Source organism: Coturnix japonica, chromosome 11 (assembly GCF_001577835.2).
Source record: "Coturnix japonica isolate 7356 chromosome 11, Coturnix japonica 2.1, whole genome shotgun sequence".
NCBI classification, from domain to species: domain Eukaryota; kingdom Metazoa; phylum Chordata; class Aves; order Galliformes; family Phasianidae; genus Coturnix; species Coturnix japonica.
The window spans coordinates 13,474,973-13,493,131 of NC_029526.1; the positions used below are offsets into that span (position 1 = coordinate 13,474,973).

At 40.0% G+C, this 18,159-nt stretch overlaps 1 protein-coding gene across 20 annotated transcripts in view; it reads right to left on the bottom strand.

Annotated features, from left to right (window-relative positions):
* MAF (MAF bZIP transcription factor) overlaps positions 1 to 18,159 on the bottom strand; it is a 698,813-nt gene that overhangs the window by 653,169 nt on the left and 27,485 nt on the right. For all 20 annotated transcript variants that reach the window (XR_001557777.2, XR_001557779.2, XR_001557786.2 and 17 more), the window contains exon 2: positions 2,344 to 2,411. The gene's annotated coding sequence lies outside the window, so the exon portion shown is untranslated. The remainder of the gene's footprint in view (positions 1 to 2,343; positions 2,412 to 18,159) is intronic.

Here is an 18,159-nt window from a genome sequence, read left to right on the forward strand (position 1 = left end):
ATCACCCAGAGTAAAGGTCTGTACTAGTTATTTGCTCTGAAAGGCTGACTCACTGCTATCCTGCCTTTTTTTCAGCTCATCCTGAACACACCAGTATTATTATTATCATCAGATGCCACTCATTTTCATTAGTCTCTTCTCCAGAGAAAACAATGTTAAAAGTGTAAATTACGCTTTCATGATCTTTTTAAGCAAGGGAATACCAGGATCTCAAACTTCTAAATGAGATAAAAATGTGTAAACAATCACTGCGATGTGATATACTTCATTATTTTAGATGCTATGTAAACAAACAAACCACAGTAAGTGAATTAACATGGTACGAAAACCAACAAATCTTGAACAAGCCCTTCAGCAAGCTCTACACAAAACCCAACACAGCACTGCAGCAGCCCTCGCTGCTAACCAGGATGCTCACAGGGACATAATCCCCTCAGATCACCTGCCAACAAAATGAAGCTTACCTTTTTCTTTTCTAAGATTCATTTGTCTCCACTGCAAAATCAGTATTTTTGAGATGAACAATGTGAGGATGGAAACCATATATTTCTCAGGCATTTGTTTCTGCAGCCGCTGTTTATGCGCAAAGATAGCATGGTCAGAGGGAGGTGTGAACAAAAGCCTGCTTTCCTCCCTCAGTTCTGTTGCTGGCAGGCTGTGTGAAATAGCATGTTTTACTTCAGCTTGGTCATTTATGTAGTGCCTAGTACAATTTTGGCTGGAGTTTCTAGTAACAGCTCTTATAATAAAGGTCTTATTATCTGAATAAACTGCCACAGTCCATCTAGAAAACACTGCTTATATTCTGCATTTCTCTGACAGGTCCAGTAATACTGATGTATTACTATCTGGTCAGAGCAAGCTGACACTGGAAACCTTAAACTATCCCAACTGAAGACAAAAAGCAAGGAACGTACATCACAACTCCATCATTTTTCAAAAGTATTATGCAACTCCACCTGAAGCATCTGCTTGCAAGTCTCTGTTGTGTCCACACATATTTCCTCTGCTTGATGCTGGAGAATGACATCTCCTTTGGCTTTCCATCCTACCTAAGACCTCCCCTTCCAGAACACTCGTGTAAGCTTAGTTTCAAGAGTGGCGAGCAGAGATCTGGTACGCAAGTGCCTGGCTGTCAGTATACTTTTCATCCTCACCAGCTTACATCTACTGAAGAAATGATCCTCTGTGTCTTTACACATTATGTCAGGGCACAACTGACAATATTATGAGAATTGCGTATGTACTGCAACAAGAGTTATGTTTGCTGATCATATGTTAAGAAAACAGGAAAGTCTCTTGGTTCAGTTTCAAGTGTGTAGGCAAACCAAAACCTATTCCCAACTGTCAAAAAACCATGCTACAAAGCAGTCTGCCACACTAACGAAACCATGGAACGCCACAATGATCTGGAGTCTCCTTTCCAGGTTTATGTCACATTTATTCTCTCAGCTCAGAAACACATTTGGTTCACAGAAAAAAAACAAGGAATGGCTCTAAGTGAGTCATTCATACCTCATCCAAATTGTGCCGTTCTGCAGTGCACCGCAATACTTCTTTTTCCTAAGCCACTCCATTCAACTCGGAGCCTGTTTTATTCACAGCCCTGAGACAACTGCTTTCCTCCCTCCATGGGAGCAGAACTCCTGGAGCACATTTGCGTATTCAATCCAAACAGACATTTCCATGATGAGGGAACCACAGTGAAGGAGTGGGAGTAGGAGGCGGGTGTCAAACAAAACCCAAGAGCTATCTTGAAAGCACATTGAGGACAGGAAATGGAGTTGGCTGTACCTCAGCTGTGAGACCTTGCTGATGACAGGGTGAGAAGGAAATTAAACGACAACATTAGGAGGAAAGAAGCATGGTACTGGGACCCAAAATTAAAAGAAAGTATTGGAAATTCCAATAACTGAATGGGATCAGGAAATCAACCTGACAAGGGCACAGCAGTCTCTGAAGAATCAGGGACAAGACTGATTTAGCTAGCAAGCCAGGAAAGCGCTCCAAGACCAATTCAAAAGAGAACAGGCAGAGCAGTAAGAGATTGTGGATGCCTGTGTGTGTACCACAAGCACTGTTACCGCTGAAAATACTATATGCTTGAAACACTCGATCACTTGGAGTGATCAAGGTGAGAGTCCCATGCTTCTTACTTCAGAAAGGCAAACAAAAACTAATATAGAGAGAGAATACATGTAAACATTGGCTTCAAACAAATAAATCAGTTCATAGTTTTAGAAAGGAAAGCATATCTAAAGATAAAAAGGTCCCTGAGTTCAGCCTTGTTTTAGCAAGTTTTAGGCAATCACACTGATTTCCAGATACTCATAGTGTCTGTACCTGAATGTCCTGCCAGGTTCTCCCAACAGAATCTCGTTCTGGCTCCAACACTTGAGGCGAGTGAATCCCTATAGAACGAAAGGAAAAAGGAAAACAGAATGAATCTTTCAATTTTATGCATTTATTTCAGCCTTACTTGTTATTTAAATGCATGTGTTTGAAACTCCTCAAATCAATTCAAGTAGCAAGAAAATGATACTTCTGATTAGAAAACTAAATCAAAATACAATTAAAATAATTAAATGTGAAAACATGTATTAGCTGTTGTTATTTTTCACATTGAGAAAATCAACCTGAGAATTAGCGTATGCACCCATTCAAAATGCATAATTTCTCCAAGTCAGGAATGTCAAAAATAATCTCCCCACGCATTCAGCTACACAGACTCTTACATAAATCACTGAAGATTTCCCCCTGAGGGAAGTGGGGATGAGTTGCCAATTTCTTTCTGTAGACTTGCAACAAAACTCGAAACTAATTTTGTCAAATTGTAAGATCAAGGGATGTTTTGAAAATGTAGAGTGTTTTGCTCTGCTCCCACCACTTGTGACAGGAGATTCCCAGAGAATGAAAGTCAGATAAATAGTTCTATCTGAAATAATTACTAAACCCAAACCCCACTGACATTAGAACCACTGGTGACAACTAAATCTTGTAATTCTGTCATTGACAAGTGAGTGACAGATTGAAACAGGAACTAGATTACCCAGTGAAACATCAGACAGGTTCTATTACATACTCCTATTATAAGAAAAGACAAACTATTTTAGCTAGCAAATTTTAAAGGACTTATTTTTGGGGCGCTGAGTAACACGTGTTAACAGGCAGCCCAAGAGCAGCCAACATGTCAAAGAACAGTGGAAGAATGGAATTTATCCTACTGCACCATTGAGAGAGGAACAAGCTCTCTGCAAAGACTCCAGAACAAATGCCATTGGACTTTCAAACAAATGTGCTCTGACTGCACTGCAATTCTTTATGATTACTTCCCATGAATGCTGTACCACAAACAAAGATTGTGCACTGGAACACTGAATTGTAAAGGAATGTTGCACAGTATCTGAGGAAAGCAAATTACGAACTTCTAATCAAAGTATCCACACCAGAAACAAGTCTTTGTAAGCTTATGGTCTTCCAATGAGATAGACATTTGGTGTGATCCACGAGTGCAAGTCACACAACTACAGCTCCGAATGCTAAAAACATAGAATGAACCCTTATGAACATCAGACCGAGAATAAATTAGACGCGGCTTTCGTGTTTTTCTGTCACTAAAATAATAAAATTAAAACTTTAATAGCACAGTATTTTAAAAATCTTTTTCAGAAGAAAAAACAACTGAAATTCTATCCTCCAGTGTCAACCACATTGAGCAATTCATGCAGCTCCAACCCACTCCACCTCCTACTTAAACCAAGAGAAGTTGAGCCAGCAGACTCAAGTCAGCTGACTGCACAGGAGTGGGATCCAGCTGATAGTGCTGCTGGAGAAAGAAAAGAACTGCATGCAGCTCCTTGGCTGGATCCACTAATAAGGATTTTTTGCATTCTGTTGAGCTACAGTGTCCAAACTTCACTTAATAAATCCTACCAAGTCATATGCTTACATGATAGCAAGTATTACATTTTTTCCAGTTTTGAGCGCTGTAAGTTATTTTCACTATAGAAAATGACTGTTTCTCAAACGACAGAATATGTATTAACCAGATGTTGTTTAGTAATCCCCAAACAATTCACATTAGCTTAGAGCGTGCAGGAGTTTCAACTGAAGAAGATTCTAATAAAGAATGCCAGGCATCTAAAAACAGAGCTATTACAAAAGCATCAATGAGGCACTGAAGACAGTCATAACTAATTAAGAAATTAATTAAGAGAACACGAGTGCGAAGCATCGTAAAAGGGATAGCTACCATCAAAAAAAAAAACAAAAAAAAAAGCAAAGCCAAAAATCACTGTGATAAAATATGTAGAAAATTAAGAACAGAATAAGATGGGAAATTAATTACCTGCGTGACAATGGTCTAAAACAGCCTGTTCTTGAAGTCTGGGCTACTACAGGGGCTGTTAAGTTACACAGTAGCTATTACATGTTCTGGTGATTAAAATTTCCATGTATTGTCAGTGGCTGGATAGGTATGAATCAGTGCATCGACGTGTCAAGGAGAAAAACACAGTGAAAACCTCACATTCTGCCAGGCTTCAAGAATATTTAAGATATGGGGACAGATGTCACATGCTTCTAGATAAAAGCTTTCATGGCCTTTGCTAAATCTCATCTTTCTTTCCCTTCTGAGAAAAGACCCATGAAAACATCAACCCTTTCTTTCATAAACAGAAAACATATAATACCTGCTTACCATTGCCATGCATGTCTTTCACTGTCACTCTTACACAAATAAATGAATCATCTTCCTCAAACACCTACAATGAATACCCTGAAAAAATGTTTGCTAAGAGCTACAGTAATCAGAGCTATTTCGTGCTAATATTTCATGCTCTGATTATCTTTTTTTTTCCCAATGCATTACCTTTCAAAAATACATCCTGTCCAACAATGCTATTTACAATTCATTTCTCTCCTGTGAACATTCTGTGCTTGTTCATGATACTGTTCTTTATTTCTTTGGTTGATGACACTATCATCTGTCACCTCATCTGTCATTTACATCTCATTAATATCAACCGTGCCCTCAGGGATGGGTTTTTTTCATCAGAAAATGGCCCAGAGGGTCTGCAAATGAAAGAAATATCAAAAAGCAGTGCCAAAAATAATAGACATTGCACCTCTTTCCTCAGACCCCACAGATGCTCCCGTGAATAATTACAGTGCATTCACATTGTTCTAGTCACTCAGGTGTGAGGAGGATGTATTTAACAATCACAGTGCTTGCACTGGAAAGCTGGTAACAAGCAGAGCAGTAATCTGGTGCTGACTGCAAGATGCTGCTTCCACAGGACCTTGCCTTCCGTGCTGCAACAGCTACTGCTGACAAGGACCAGTGATTTGGACTGGGAGGGAAGTATTCAGACAGAACCATAGGGGCTGCATCTTAGGGCATCACTTCCCAAGAAAAGCAGGTTGACATGGGATGTAGGCAGATTCGTATTGGGTCAGTAAAGACGGTCAGAAATACCATTTCTCTGAATATCCTGCACACATATTTCATCTTGCAAACCATGAAAGTCCCTTCTTTGCTTTACAGTGACACTCTTAGGAAAGAAACTCTTCCAACCAGACGATTACTGCAGTTCTGTGAATCCCATCCACTGGAAAAACTATAAGGCAGAATCATCAGCCCCATTTAAGCCTCATGACCAACATCTGATAGGCTGAGCAGTGTAAGTTTTTCTGCAGAACTCAGCTAACTTTCATGTAGATAAAAGCTTTGGGTTTTGATCACCTGTATGACTTTGGAAGCCAAGGGTTTATGAAAATGTAAGAGCTTTGCAGCCTGTCAGGTTGCCACATTCACACGCTCTTGAGCGTATTCTACTGCGCAGCAACTGATCACCATTTTCAGCTCCAAGTTTCTGCCAGTCTTTATTGAAGCACAGATCACTGATGCTTTTCTGTTTCTCCATCTCAACGGAAGCAAATAATTCTTGCCTTTTTAATCAATCACCAGTTGCCTTTTCTGTGATTAAAAAACTCATTTACCATATATAGGTCAGATGTCAGGAATAAGTTCTTCACCAAGAGCTCTAGAGCAGGATGCATGGTCTGATGTGTTGGTGGTCCTGTGTGGAGCCACGAGTTGGACTCAACGGTCCAACTTGGGATATTGTAGGATTCTACAATATATTAAAAGCTCAATCCTAATATTTTGCACTCATGTTATTAAAATTACACACTCAGGTTCTATATAAGTACATTTTCTAGTTCTGAATCCGTTTATGGATCCTTTGTAGCAGGCCCTGCCTTTCCTAAGACAACTCATTTCCCAGTGAATGCCCACAAACATGGCACTTGCGGGCTCTTTAGAAAGTCCTAGCTGTAACTGCAAAATCTCATGTTATTATCAAGGCTACTGAAATGCCACTCTCATTTCAAGTTGGACAGTGCTGCATTCACGATAGCCACATAATAAACCAACTTTGAAACTACGTATACGCTTCGTTCATTTACTTGCAATTATACTTAGGAAAATATCTCTGGCTGTTTAGTCACTTGCCTCTACAACTGAGAGAATCCTGAAATGATTCACACATATCAGCAATCTGTATTGACATCTGCCTAACTGCATAATGATGTACTTACATCCTATTTTACTGCAAATAACGTCTACCAGATTTTCCAAGAGATTTGTATTTCAAACATCCTGCACTACTTTATCTTCAGCCCCAAAATCTCTATCCAAATTTCACCCATCAGTGCCTGATGTTTTTATATATCACATTAGCACCTAGTGGGCCTCATCTTTTCCACCTCAGTGGCCATATATCTCATTGTACCATTCCAGTTTATCCACGAGGCCAACACCTCCCATACTGCAACGCTGAGAGGACCACTCAGCCAGATAAACCTGGTCAGCACTGTCACAGCTTTGACAACAGACGACTGTACCTGTCACATTAGATAAGCTATCCCCTTTGCTTCACATTAAACAGTGAAGCAATACATGGATGTCATCTGTCACATGAGAAGCCTTGGTGAAAAGACAGCTCTATCAAACACCAAAACTACGGAGAGCAGAAAAAGCCTAGCGACTGGGTGACCTGTTTTAACATTTAAAAGATCCCCTTCTGAATGACAATGAATTGCAAGACAAAATCACACATCAATATACACAAAATCACCATACTAAGACACAGCCTGTACTTATCCTCGATCTTTATCAGCCATCTTGTTTTCATCAGAAATGCTCTTAATATCATGAGGAATTCCAAAAAAAGCCAAGGAATTAGATACAAATCTTTCACCGACTGACAGGCTGTGCTCCTTGCATTATTTTTAACAGAAAAAGCAATGATAAGGTTTTGAAAGTCTGTTGGCATAGGCAAAAGGACAGGTGCACTAGAAACGCTCTCCAGAATGTGAGCAGTCTTCATGTTAAACCCATCTAGATTCACCTTGAAGAAATTGTATGCAGGTTTGTGACACTTTATCTGCACAGATTGATGTGAATGGCCTATACGTAAATTGTTGTCAGGATGCAGCTAGGATCCTATTACTGTAGTCTCTGGGAACACAAGAGCTCTTCCAGCAAAAATAACTGCAGCAAATGCCAGAAATCAACAGGCAGAGGCAGTAAACAGGCCAGAAAGGAACAGGAAAAGTCAAGCAGGGTGACAAACATCTTATGAAATGATTATTTGTAAGGCAGTGTCAACTCATCTTGCTAACTTCACTGATTTAACTTTGGGTTTGTTTTAATGTTTAAAAACTGATTTGTGGCACGATATAACAAGATGACTACAGAATTCCAAAGAAGGTGTTAAAACCACCCTCGTGTCCAAGCAGCAGAGAATTTGGGGTAAATTTTCTAGACAAGAGACTTCTCTTCATAAAGTCATCTTGCCTACTAGGAGACTTATTCTTGTGAAGAGTCACATCAGGGAAGATTACAGCCATATTCTAAGGGCATTGATTATTAAGGCCTGATGGCACTGTCCTCTCTTTTGCAAGGGTGGAAAGCAAGTTCTCATAAAGCAAAAACTGCACAGGTCTCAACATTACTAAGCATTTTTCCAGAACCACTGCAGTTCAGTTTCACTTGCAGCCCATAGCTGGTCCCAACCCAGCTCTCTAAACAAGAGCTGTAAGCTAAAGGCAAGATCTCACAAAATAACTTTATATTGATTTATTAAATTAAAACAATCAAAGGAGTTGTAGAAGGGCAGTGTAAATTTAAGACAATGCAATCTACAGCCCAGCTCACCTCAAACCAACTGTGCTACCAGCTTAAGTGGGGATCTGCGTTAGCACACCTGAAATGCTTTCTCATTCACGTTAGGCAGATTATTAGCAATCATATACTTGACTGGAGCATGTACATACAAAAAACCACTGAGCTTTTAGCTGAAGAAATGGTATCATCTCAGCAGGAAGCTGGGAGGATGAACACGGTTGGGATCCCACAACATATCTATATTACAGCAGCAAGGGTAAGACATGACAGAATTGGTTTAATTATGTGCCTGTCACCAACATGTTTACCCATTAATCCTGAGAACACAGCGAGCCCCACAGGAGCAGGGCAGCATTTTCAAAACTCTCAAAACAGAGAAATCACCACAGGACTCGGGATTAATTCACTAAGGAATGTTAAAAACTGCATACAAAAAAATTAGCCCTGGAGCTTGTTTCCTACACAAATGAGTTCAGCTGGGCTCCAGGCCCAAAGGGGTATGTCCTGAGTAACTCTCAGAAGGGAAAGATCTGGATTAACTGAAATACATTGTGGTCCAACTCGAGAGTAGGGAACACAGAAGCAGCTGCTGTTCTCAGCAACGTTATCGTGGTCTGCTAATCCATGCCCTACAGTTGTAGCCATGGTGCTCATTGCTTCACAATGGCTTAAGGCAATATCAGCCAATGCCTCTGCTCTTCAAAACGGGACATTTCTACAAATACCCAAATTGTATATGGATATCATGACTTTGTGTCTGCTAATGGCCTTAAGTTGTGCCAGGAGGGGTTCAGGTTGGAAACGTTTCTTCTCATGAGGAGTGGTAATACATTGGCACAGGGGTGACAGGGAGCGGGTGGATTCAGTCCCTGGAAGTTTGGAAGAAATGTGGAGATGTCAAACTGAGGGTCGTGGTCAGCAGACACAGTGGGGATGGGTTGGACGAAATGATCTTAAAGATCTTTTCCAACCTTAATTACTAGATTATTATAATTACAAAGTAGATGCTAATAATTGTGCACAAATGCACATGCAGTAGAAAACTAGACCCAGATGGAGAAATGTAAGATTAAAAGTGAGCATCTGAACAAGAGCTGTATTTTGATTTGACTTGCTATTTTGTTTAATTTTAAGAGATCTCTGTCCCCTACTGTAAATCAGGGACGTTTTGGGATATATCTGTGATTATAGGTATTACCTGCTCTACCGGAGAACTGTCAGATTCAATCAGTTTGTACTTAGAATTTCCTTCTCTAGGACAGCTCTGTCAGGCCAAAGTCCTAATATTGCTTAAATACTAAAAAGCAGGTGCAGTATTTCAAAAGTGACTAAAAAAGAGATGTTATGTAAAGCATAACACAAACAATTCAAAGCTGGGACTTCTACTTCCCTGTTATTATTTTCTTTCATTATTTTACTTCAGTGTTGCTAAAAAGTCAGTCTATATTGGTAATTACTGCCTAATACCTCGGGATCTCCACAATGGTCTTTCTTTTTTTGCTCCTTTGTTCATGCATTGAGGTAACCAGTTGCTTTTTAAAAGAACGGTTTCATTCGTAAATAAGAATTACACATAAATCTTAAACGCAAGGAGTAAGTAAGTCATAAAAACAATTGTGTGTTTAAGCACAGAAAAATGTGAAGGTTGGGAGGCCAAGAGAGATACGGAGCTGCCATAGCTATTTAAATCAGCAAAAATAATGCCATAGTGGAAAAAAAATGCTAAGCCAGGTTCATAGCCAGTAGAGGGAGCAAGGAAAGGTCCTTAGTACCCAGAGTCGAATAAAGATAAATTAAAACAGTTGAATTCCTTTTTACCACTTTTTTTCACACCTTTACCTCTCTGTTGAAAGTGACACATTTGGATTCCTGATACACATCGTTTGTTTCCACCAGAACACAGGCACAGTAAATGCAATGATGAATCTTTAAATGTTCTACACTTCAGAGAGAAAACAGAGAGTGCTGAACGGACATGGATGACCTTCCTGCTGTGCTCTTCAGTCTTCATTTCAGAGACAAAAGTTCTCCTGCACTATTCTGCATGGTTCAGCCACAAAGAGAACACGTGCGCTGACCAATAGCTCATGCTTCTCCCAGAACACTGCCCCTTGATGACCACCCTGAACCACATGACCAAGACTGATGCTGCAATGCAGTGACTAATACTGGATTAGCAATGGGCTCAAATGTTGCTGATGTCCATCAAATATGACATCAGAAAACATGAAGCATTATTCAGACAGGAATATGCATGACTGAAGATGTTACTGAGCAACTTAATATCACATTATTTTCTAAGCAAAACAGACTAGATCAAAAGGAATAGTAGGAAAACCAAGCCACATCTCTTTCACTGGGAGTTGTCTTGGTTATACAGCTCTGAAAATCCAACCCAGAGCTTGGCTTCCCTGCTCTTCAGCTACAAAAATCACATAGGTGACTTTATCCAACCAAATAATCTAAAGTGTGAGCAGGCCGGTCTTTCAGAGTGGTGCAATCAGCACCTTCTGCAAACAGAATGCAGGACTGGCTTTAGCTGAGTCGTACATACTCCTTTTTTCACCATAAGCAAAACATTTGTCACAGAACATCTTAATTTTTATCTAGCCCATTAGAGTTGTCCCAATAGTTCATAGGATCATAGAAGGGTTTGGGTTGAAAAACACCTTTAAGTTCATCTAGTTCCAACCCCCTGATATAGGCAGGGACACCTCCCTCTAGACAAAGATACCCAAAGCCGCATTCAGCCTGGACTTGAACTCGTCCAGGGTGGGAACATCCACAAGTTGCAGTTTGACAGCTGCTTTATCCTGGCTAGTTGAAGTTCTAATGCATTTCATTGAGACTGCAGGCATTCTTCAAAGTCCTACAGAGCTTCTGAAAACAGATGTTTGTCTAATACTTACAGAAATCTATGTTCACATTCATTACCCTACAGATCCACAAAAAGTATTTGAAACATACCATAGTGTTCAGGACAGCATCACTTGACTTATCCTTTCTGAAGGACTTTGATCAATGTTAGCTCTCACAATGCATTGGCTACAGCAAGACATAGACCAGGATTTTTTTTGGCAACTATTATCTTGTAAACAATTCTGAAGTGTGTCTGGAATCAAGGAAATGTCAGTCTATTCATTAGCGGGCTGTTAACAAAAAAGGCTGAAATTAATAAAATCCAACCCTGTGTAAACTGACCGTATTCTTCTCTAACCTCTGGAATGTAAGAAGGAACAGAAGCAGGCATTTTAAATGCTTCTAACTTGGTTATAAGTGCACTTAAGACAAAAATGATTTATTGAAGCTTACATCATGCACTATTATTTTCCACTATGATACAGAATCGTGGTTGTTTGGTTCATAACAGTGATATGCAAACATCTTCTGTCCCGAGCGTTTGCTCTGTGGCAAAGAATACAGAGCACATTATGTTCTGAACTCTCAAAGCAATGACAGAGAACTATTCTACTGGCTGAGCAGGGAAGAAAGGAAGAAAACTATCAGTTGCTTGTATTTGTAGAGCCTTCCAGCTGCACGCTCTGGGTTGCAAGTGCTGCCTGATCTACCTGACTTATCTTGAATGTGAAAGTACTTCACTTAGTACTTGCTGTTCCTTATTATTTCCTTTGTCTTTCACCTGAATATGACCATAAAATCTTGTAATAGTTTGCAATGCTGTAAAACAGTGATAAAAATCAATTGTAAGGGATTACTTAGCAAACAGGTCTGATTTTCTCCCCCCCCCCCCCCCCCCTTCCCAAATTCAGTGATTATAATAGCACTGGTGTTTTTCCCCTTTGCAAAGTGCTCCTAAGAGATAGGGATATGTGTGCCTTACCAATGTTCTTTATCTTAAAATAGCATTAGTAACACACAATATAGCAGTTGCTTTGGTAACTGATTTTTCCCCTTTTAAAGTCTGAATAAATAGTTGTGTAACACACATGTAAATCATCAGCGCATACACGATTGCTTGGGGTCTGAAGCAACATTTATACCATAATTTTTCTTTTGTTTTTGCATGCACATGCATAAACGTTGAGGTTATGATATGCTTACTAAGCGAGTAATTTTTGTCAGCATGGCATGGAGTGATTAAAGGAGGTTATTTGAAAAAGTGTGATGATGAGCAGAAACTGCAAAACTAACAGGTGTTGTGGGAAATGAAACTTCAGACAGTTTCACTCCACTGCAAACCTTCACCTTAATGAGAGTCCCAGCCAAACAGGAATTTGGGGAATTAAATAATTGCGTCACGTATTTTTTGAGCTGGACACAGTAGCAGAATCCAGGCCTGTTGCTTTATGATTCAGGGACAAAACAACAAAAAGAATAAATCACCTTAAACAGTGCAAAACTGTCAATACCTGGCCCACAATTCACTTACACACGCAGACTGCTCAACTTTCAGAGCAGCCGTAGTCCTTAGCAGTGCCCGCCCTGTGTTACATTGGATATAGGGGACATTCACACTATACCGCCCCAAGTAAGAAGATGGATGTCCCTCCAACCACAACAAATGGAGGGAGAGACTAAGCGAGGGCTAAGTAACCCCAACCAGCTTCATTGTCAATGTCCAACAGATCTCAGGGAGAGAAGGAAGCAGTGTGTATCTACTGGCAAAACGGAACATAGGACACTAAGCAACAGCACTGGCACTTAATGTGTAAATGCACATTTTTACTTCTGTATGGGTATTTCTTTGACATAAATCAGAAAAAGTGATAAACTGCGTCACTGTGTTACACCTAGAAATAAGATCACAAGCTCATTTCTCCCTCTTAAAAAGAATGCAAGCACATTTGATCTCAACTATTACCATAACACCTCTCCAGCTACTTCCTTAAAATAAAATATGATTTTATTACTGAGAGCATTAAAATGACATGTTTATATAGCAAGGATTTAATTAACGTTCAGATAATAATAACTGTGAAGCATAGAACTAAAATCCTTCGTTACAAATTATAAAGGGTATGTTAGCACAGACATACATCAGGAGTGTTCTACACCATCACATCTGTGAATTAAGGGCAGATTGGAGCAAGAGGATCATATTCTTACTGCTCCTGAATGGCCAAACAACCATCTGAATACAGTGAGTGCTGCCTGACAGTACCAGAAAACAACCAGGAAGTGTGAATATTTTCTAAGAATAAACCTTACAGTTTTTTTCTAAGAAGAGATCTCTAAAACCAGATGCAACAGCTACCCAAGTCAACTGAATGATTCCTATTCATCTTGGTTTTATGCCATTAAAAAAAAAAGAGGTCACATGGAAAAGTGGTGGTCCTTTCCTGAGCATGTTAAGAAGCTGAGGACAGTGGGCCAGGCAGCAGTTTTGTTCTTCAGAGTGTCAGAGATCTTTCAAGAGTGACAAGATGGAGACAGACAAACAAACATGGATCAGACATAAAATCAAACTTAAAGATGGCTCTATAAATTACTGTGTCTTATCAGAGTCATCAGTAAACTGGACATCAGGAGTAGCTGTTACAGCTGACAGGAGTGATTCTGTCTGACTTCAGAAGTTTTTTAATCCTTCTGCATCATTTAATGCTAAGAATTGATTTTTATTCCTCATCCTCTGAGAAACATTGCCCATTCCTCTCAGCCGGGCGATATGTCAAAATGAAAAGTGCCGCGGGTTACTGTCTCCACATGCATAATCAGACACTGTCAGACATCAGCCTTCCCATGGTCACTTCAGATGAAAAATGCAAATTGGTTTTCAGCGTGTTTAATTTGCTGCTTACATGTCCATACTTGCACCTTGGTCTGCACAGGAACTTAAAAAGACTTTTATTCCCTCCCATCAATTGTTTCTGTACGTGTGACAGTGCAGAGACCTCATCTTTTTAAGTTGCATTCACACTTTCAGGTATCTCTAAGATTTTGCTGTTTCCAAACAGCTGTATGATGTGATCTGATGTCCAGCGGGCCCTGGGCTCACTCAGTGCTCATTGCATGTGATTGTCATGTTTCCTCTCCTCCTGTTTCTAACATTCCGCACTAATTTAGAACATGCAGTGTCATTAAACCACTCTGATGCCTTCACAGTGACTAGCAGTCCTACCGAGAGAAGCATTTCCCTTTTATCACTATAGGCAGGGAGTTTCATGTGATCTTATTTTCAACAGTAAATTACTTCCTGTTGTGAGTTCAACTGTTTGAAACACTCTGCAAAGAATCCTACACTGCAGGAAATAGTCCCGTTCTATTTAAATATTTGCTAGTTATACAAATTACTTCCTTTCCAAATTGCCTCCCTTTTTTTTTTTCACATTTTAAATCATCTGCTTTAATTATCAAACTGTTTCCAAGTGCAGGATGGCTTGTTGTTGGATTGCTTTTCAGCATACCTTTGGATTTAAGTTATTTCTGTAACTAGTATGTGCTTTTACTTGATGGCTTTCACCTCCCGCAAAAATAATATGAAAATGACTACAGCATCAGAAAAAGTAACAGGAATATATTTAAAGCATAAGGGATCAAGTTTAAGTAACTGATTTTTCCCATCCTGATAAAGTCAGACCCTGTCACTGCAGCCCTTAGAAATAAAACATCTCCTTTCTTCTTTTTGTCATGCCAAAACCAAAACATATCATGCTTCCATTTCAAACAGGACAGACAACAGTCTCACATCAGTTCAATTGCATTTAAGAAGATACTGGGGATATATGACTACACATTTTGGAGTTACCTGAGCCTAACGAACTACCAGCACCGCCGACTCAATCCACACAAGACCAATGTCAGGTTCCTTAGAAAAGCTGCTGTAAAAGCAGGGATGCATTTTTAGGATTAGCTCTGATAGCTCCTTGCTCAGCAGAGCGGTGCCCGTCAAGCAATGACAAAAGCAGTTTTATGAAAGTTGAGTAGTTACGGCTTAACTCTGGTGTTTCCATCAGGATCTAATTATAGCGGGCTGGGTCACCCTGCTGGCTCTGCCGCTCCCACAGCAGCACAGCTGAGTCAGCACAGCCAAGCAGGGACTGTCCTGCAGCGGGACATGCACCTGGTGGGGCCAGAGCACCTCTGCTCAAAAAAGAGAGAGAAGGAAAAGGAGTATGGAAATGTAATCACCATTCCGCATGATTTTTATCTTTGCCTATTCAAAGCCACAAATGCAGACTTTGCCCATCGGTAACACATAAAAAAAAATTAATTCTGAGTTATTAGTTCTTTAACACAATCTTTTTGATCCCCTCATTGCCAAATAATGGGAAACTCTACACTTTCATCCAGTATCAAATCTTCACAGAGACGAAAGTTCAGACTTCAAGGCTGCTAAGTTACACCAAAGACCTGCATTGCATGTCAGCCTGCAGGAAATTTGTCTGCAATCCAGTTATGAAACAACAACATTGTGTGGAAGGAGGTCAGCACTTTGTAACAGAGTGGAAGATAGAAACGTGCATTCAAGAACACATGAAGCTCCTTAAGTTTCCTCTGCAGAAACCAGAATATGAAATTAACTCTTCAGCACTCAGCACCCAGAACAGCATTGGCAGCAGTGTCACTACTATATAACTAGTTCATCTTCTAGTCTTCAATTGCTAGAACTTCAAAAACATGGTCTTCTCCATCTAGCACATCTTTTAAATTCAGTCCATTTGCTGCGTTATAATCTCACAATGCAAATAGAGAGAAAAGTCCAATCAATTTTATTTATTTATTACAAAAAGGCTACTAGTATAAACAGCAAACAGAGCACTTTGGGCAACTTTTCTGCAGGCATCACCACTAATCTTTCCCAAGACTACTCCTGACTTTGGACATTGCACTCCTGGGACTTTAATGTTCACTTGAAGTGCTGTTTCTGTATGGATATCAGTTATGGAATGGATGGAATTTGAAGTTAATTCTTCCCTAAGAAAGAAGTATGTGGAAAAAGCAAGTGTAAAGAATTCATACAACCCAGGTTTACTAATGATTGAGATCCCCAGTTCTGACTCTGCTGAAGAATTCACTGTCAGAAGGAACGGGAAGGAAATGGTGTGTAAAAAGAAGACAAAATATCTTCAAGTCAGTCAACTAAACAATAAAAGCATCCTGAAACTTTAGAAGAAGGCCACATTCTGACAACTCTCCTTCTAATTAAGGTGACAATTTTATATGGCTGTATTAAAAGAAACAAAAGCAGGTGCCCAGTCATTGCTGAGAAAATATTGTTTGAAGGTCAAATTCCTCTGCAGCTGCATGGAGATCACCTGCATTTCACATGAAGGGCAGAACTGGCCCTGCATTAGGAAAAGAAAATACCTCAAACATTTAATCTGATTTTCTCTCTGCTCCTAGATACTTCATGTGTGATCATACCAATGTTATTCCATGCCTTTATAAACCTAGAGGGCCTGGTCTTTGAACAGACAGTGTTCCAGAACAATTAATATATAACCTTCAAAGAAGGAAGACATTAAAAATGTTTTTAAGCTTTGTCCAATGTTTTCAGGGAAGTAAAGTTATGTCACACGAATACACATTAACAGCATAGCCAGAAGTTTTAAAGCCTGCTTAACCAGAGAAATGCAGAGCTTATGAAAGACTGGAAGATTCACATTAATGGAGTTTGCCCACAAAATGAATTCCTGAGAAATTAGGTGAACAGTGTTATACCAGCAAAGGAAGGAATTTTTAGATGCTTCACATACAAAATAATTGAGTATTTAATAACAAATGGAGAAACTGAGCTGTGAGATATCTCACTGAGGAGTACTTTGAAAGCCATCCTAGTTTGCTGTTGCATCTACAACCCAAAAAAATCCTCCAAATAATACAACATTGCTTCGGCTTACTGAGAAGCTGATGAAGTCCACACTATTGCCCAGCAATGCAGCTCAGTTTGGCAGTCTATCATTTATCTAGAAAGCTGCTAAACTGAAATACTTAGACAAACATCTCCATTGATTGTGCAATTCATAGAAAGTAAGAGGCCCCGCCTCTCATTTCAGTAGTTCTGGGCATATAAATTTTCATGCACAAAGACAAAAATCCACCTTCTCAGTTTTTTTTCATGCTTTCTTGTTGCACTTTTACTGCTACGAACAATTTCAGGTCAATGTCCTGCTCCAGGATCCCACAGATGGCTGGATCCTTTTCCTGTCATCAACCACATCTGGCAGAATGGATTCTGAAGCAGGAGGTGGCCATGGCCACACACCCAGGCAGGGCAACATGCTTCTGAAGATGTGCTCCTAGCAATGAGCTGCCAGTGCCAGCCTGCCTTACTGTGCCACCCTACACAGCAAACGTGGTCATGATGTGATGAACAGCCACTGTCAAATAACGCTGCAGGCTGACATCGTAGGATCCCCAACTGCTACACAGTTCAATACATGAATTGACATGAGTCCACTGGGAACACTGAATTCCGGTTCCTTTAGAGGTCTGGGCTTCATGCCAAATTCTCAATAAATCATAATTAGGAGCTCAGATGTTGGGAATTGGTTTAACGATCGTATCCAAGCAGGGATTTTGGTTCCAATCCCCTCACTTTACCATGCAAATAGAAGAATGACCACCCATCACTGAGAAAAGCTCAATTTAGCAATGCATATTGCTCAGTTTAAGAGTGAAGTGCTCTCAATAATCTTTTTTTCTCAGAGCAATCCGTCTCCTGAACAATTCTACTTTATCATAGCAAACTAGCTCAAGAGGAAATTATTTTAACCTTGGCATTAAAGTTCTGGGTAAGATTCTTAATGCCCACTACTGAACAGAGAAGTAAGGTCATAGGAGACACGCTGCTCTCGACCCTTCTTTCCCCTTTGTACAGATATGTAACCATACTGGAGACCTACAAACACTGTAAGAAATCTGCTAGATAGAAAAAGAACCTCTCCTCCATTAGAACTCTGCTTTGTGCAGAAGACGGAGATCCCAGGCTGAGATCCAGCTTTGAAGCCCCAGCAGGGAGTCATCCTACAGTAAAGGATTTCTCTGCAAGCAGTCCATGTCCAAAC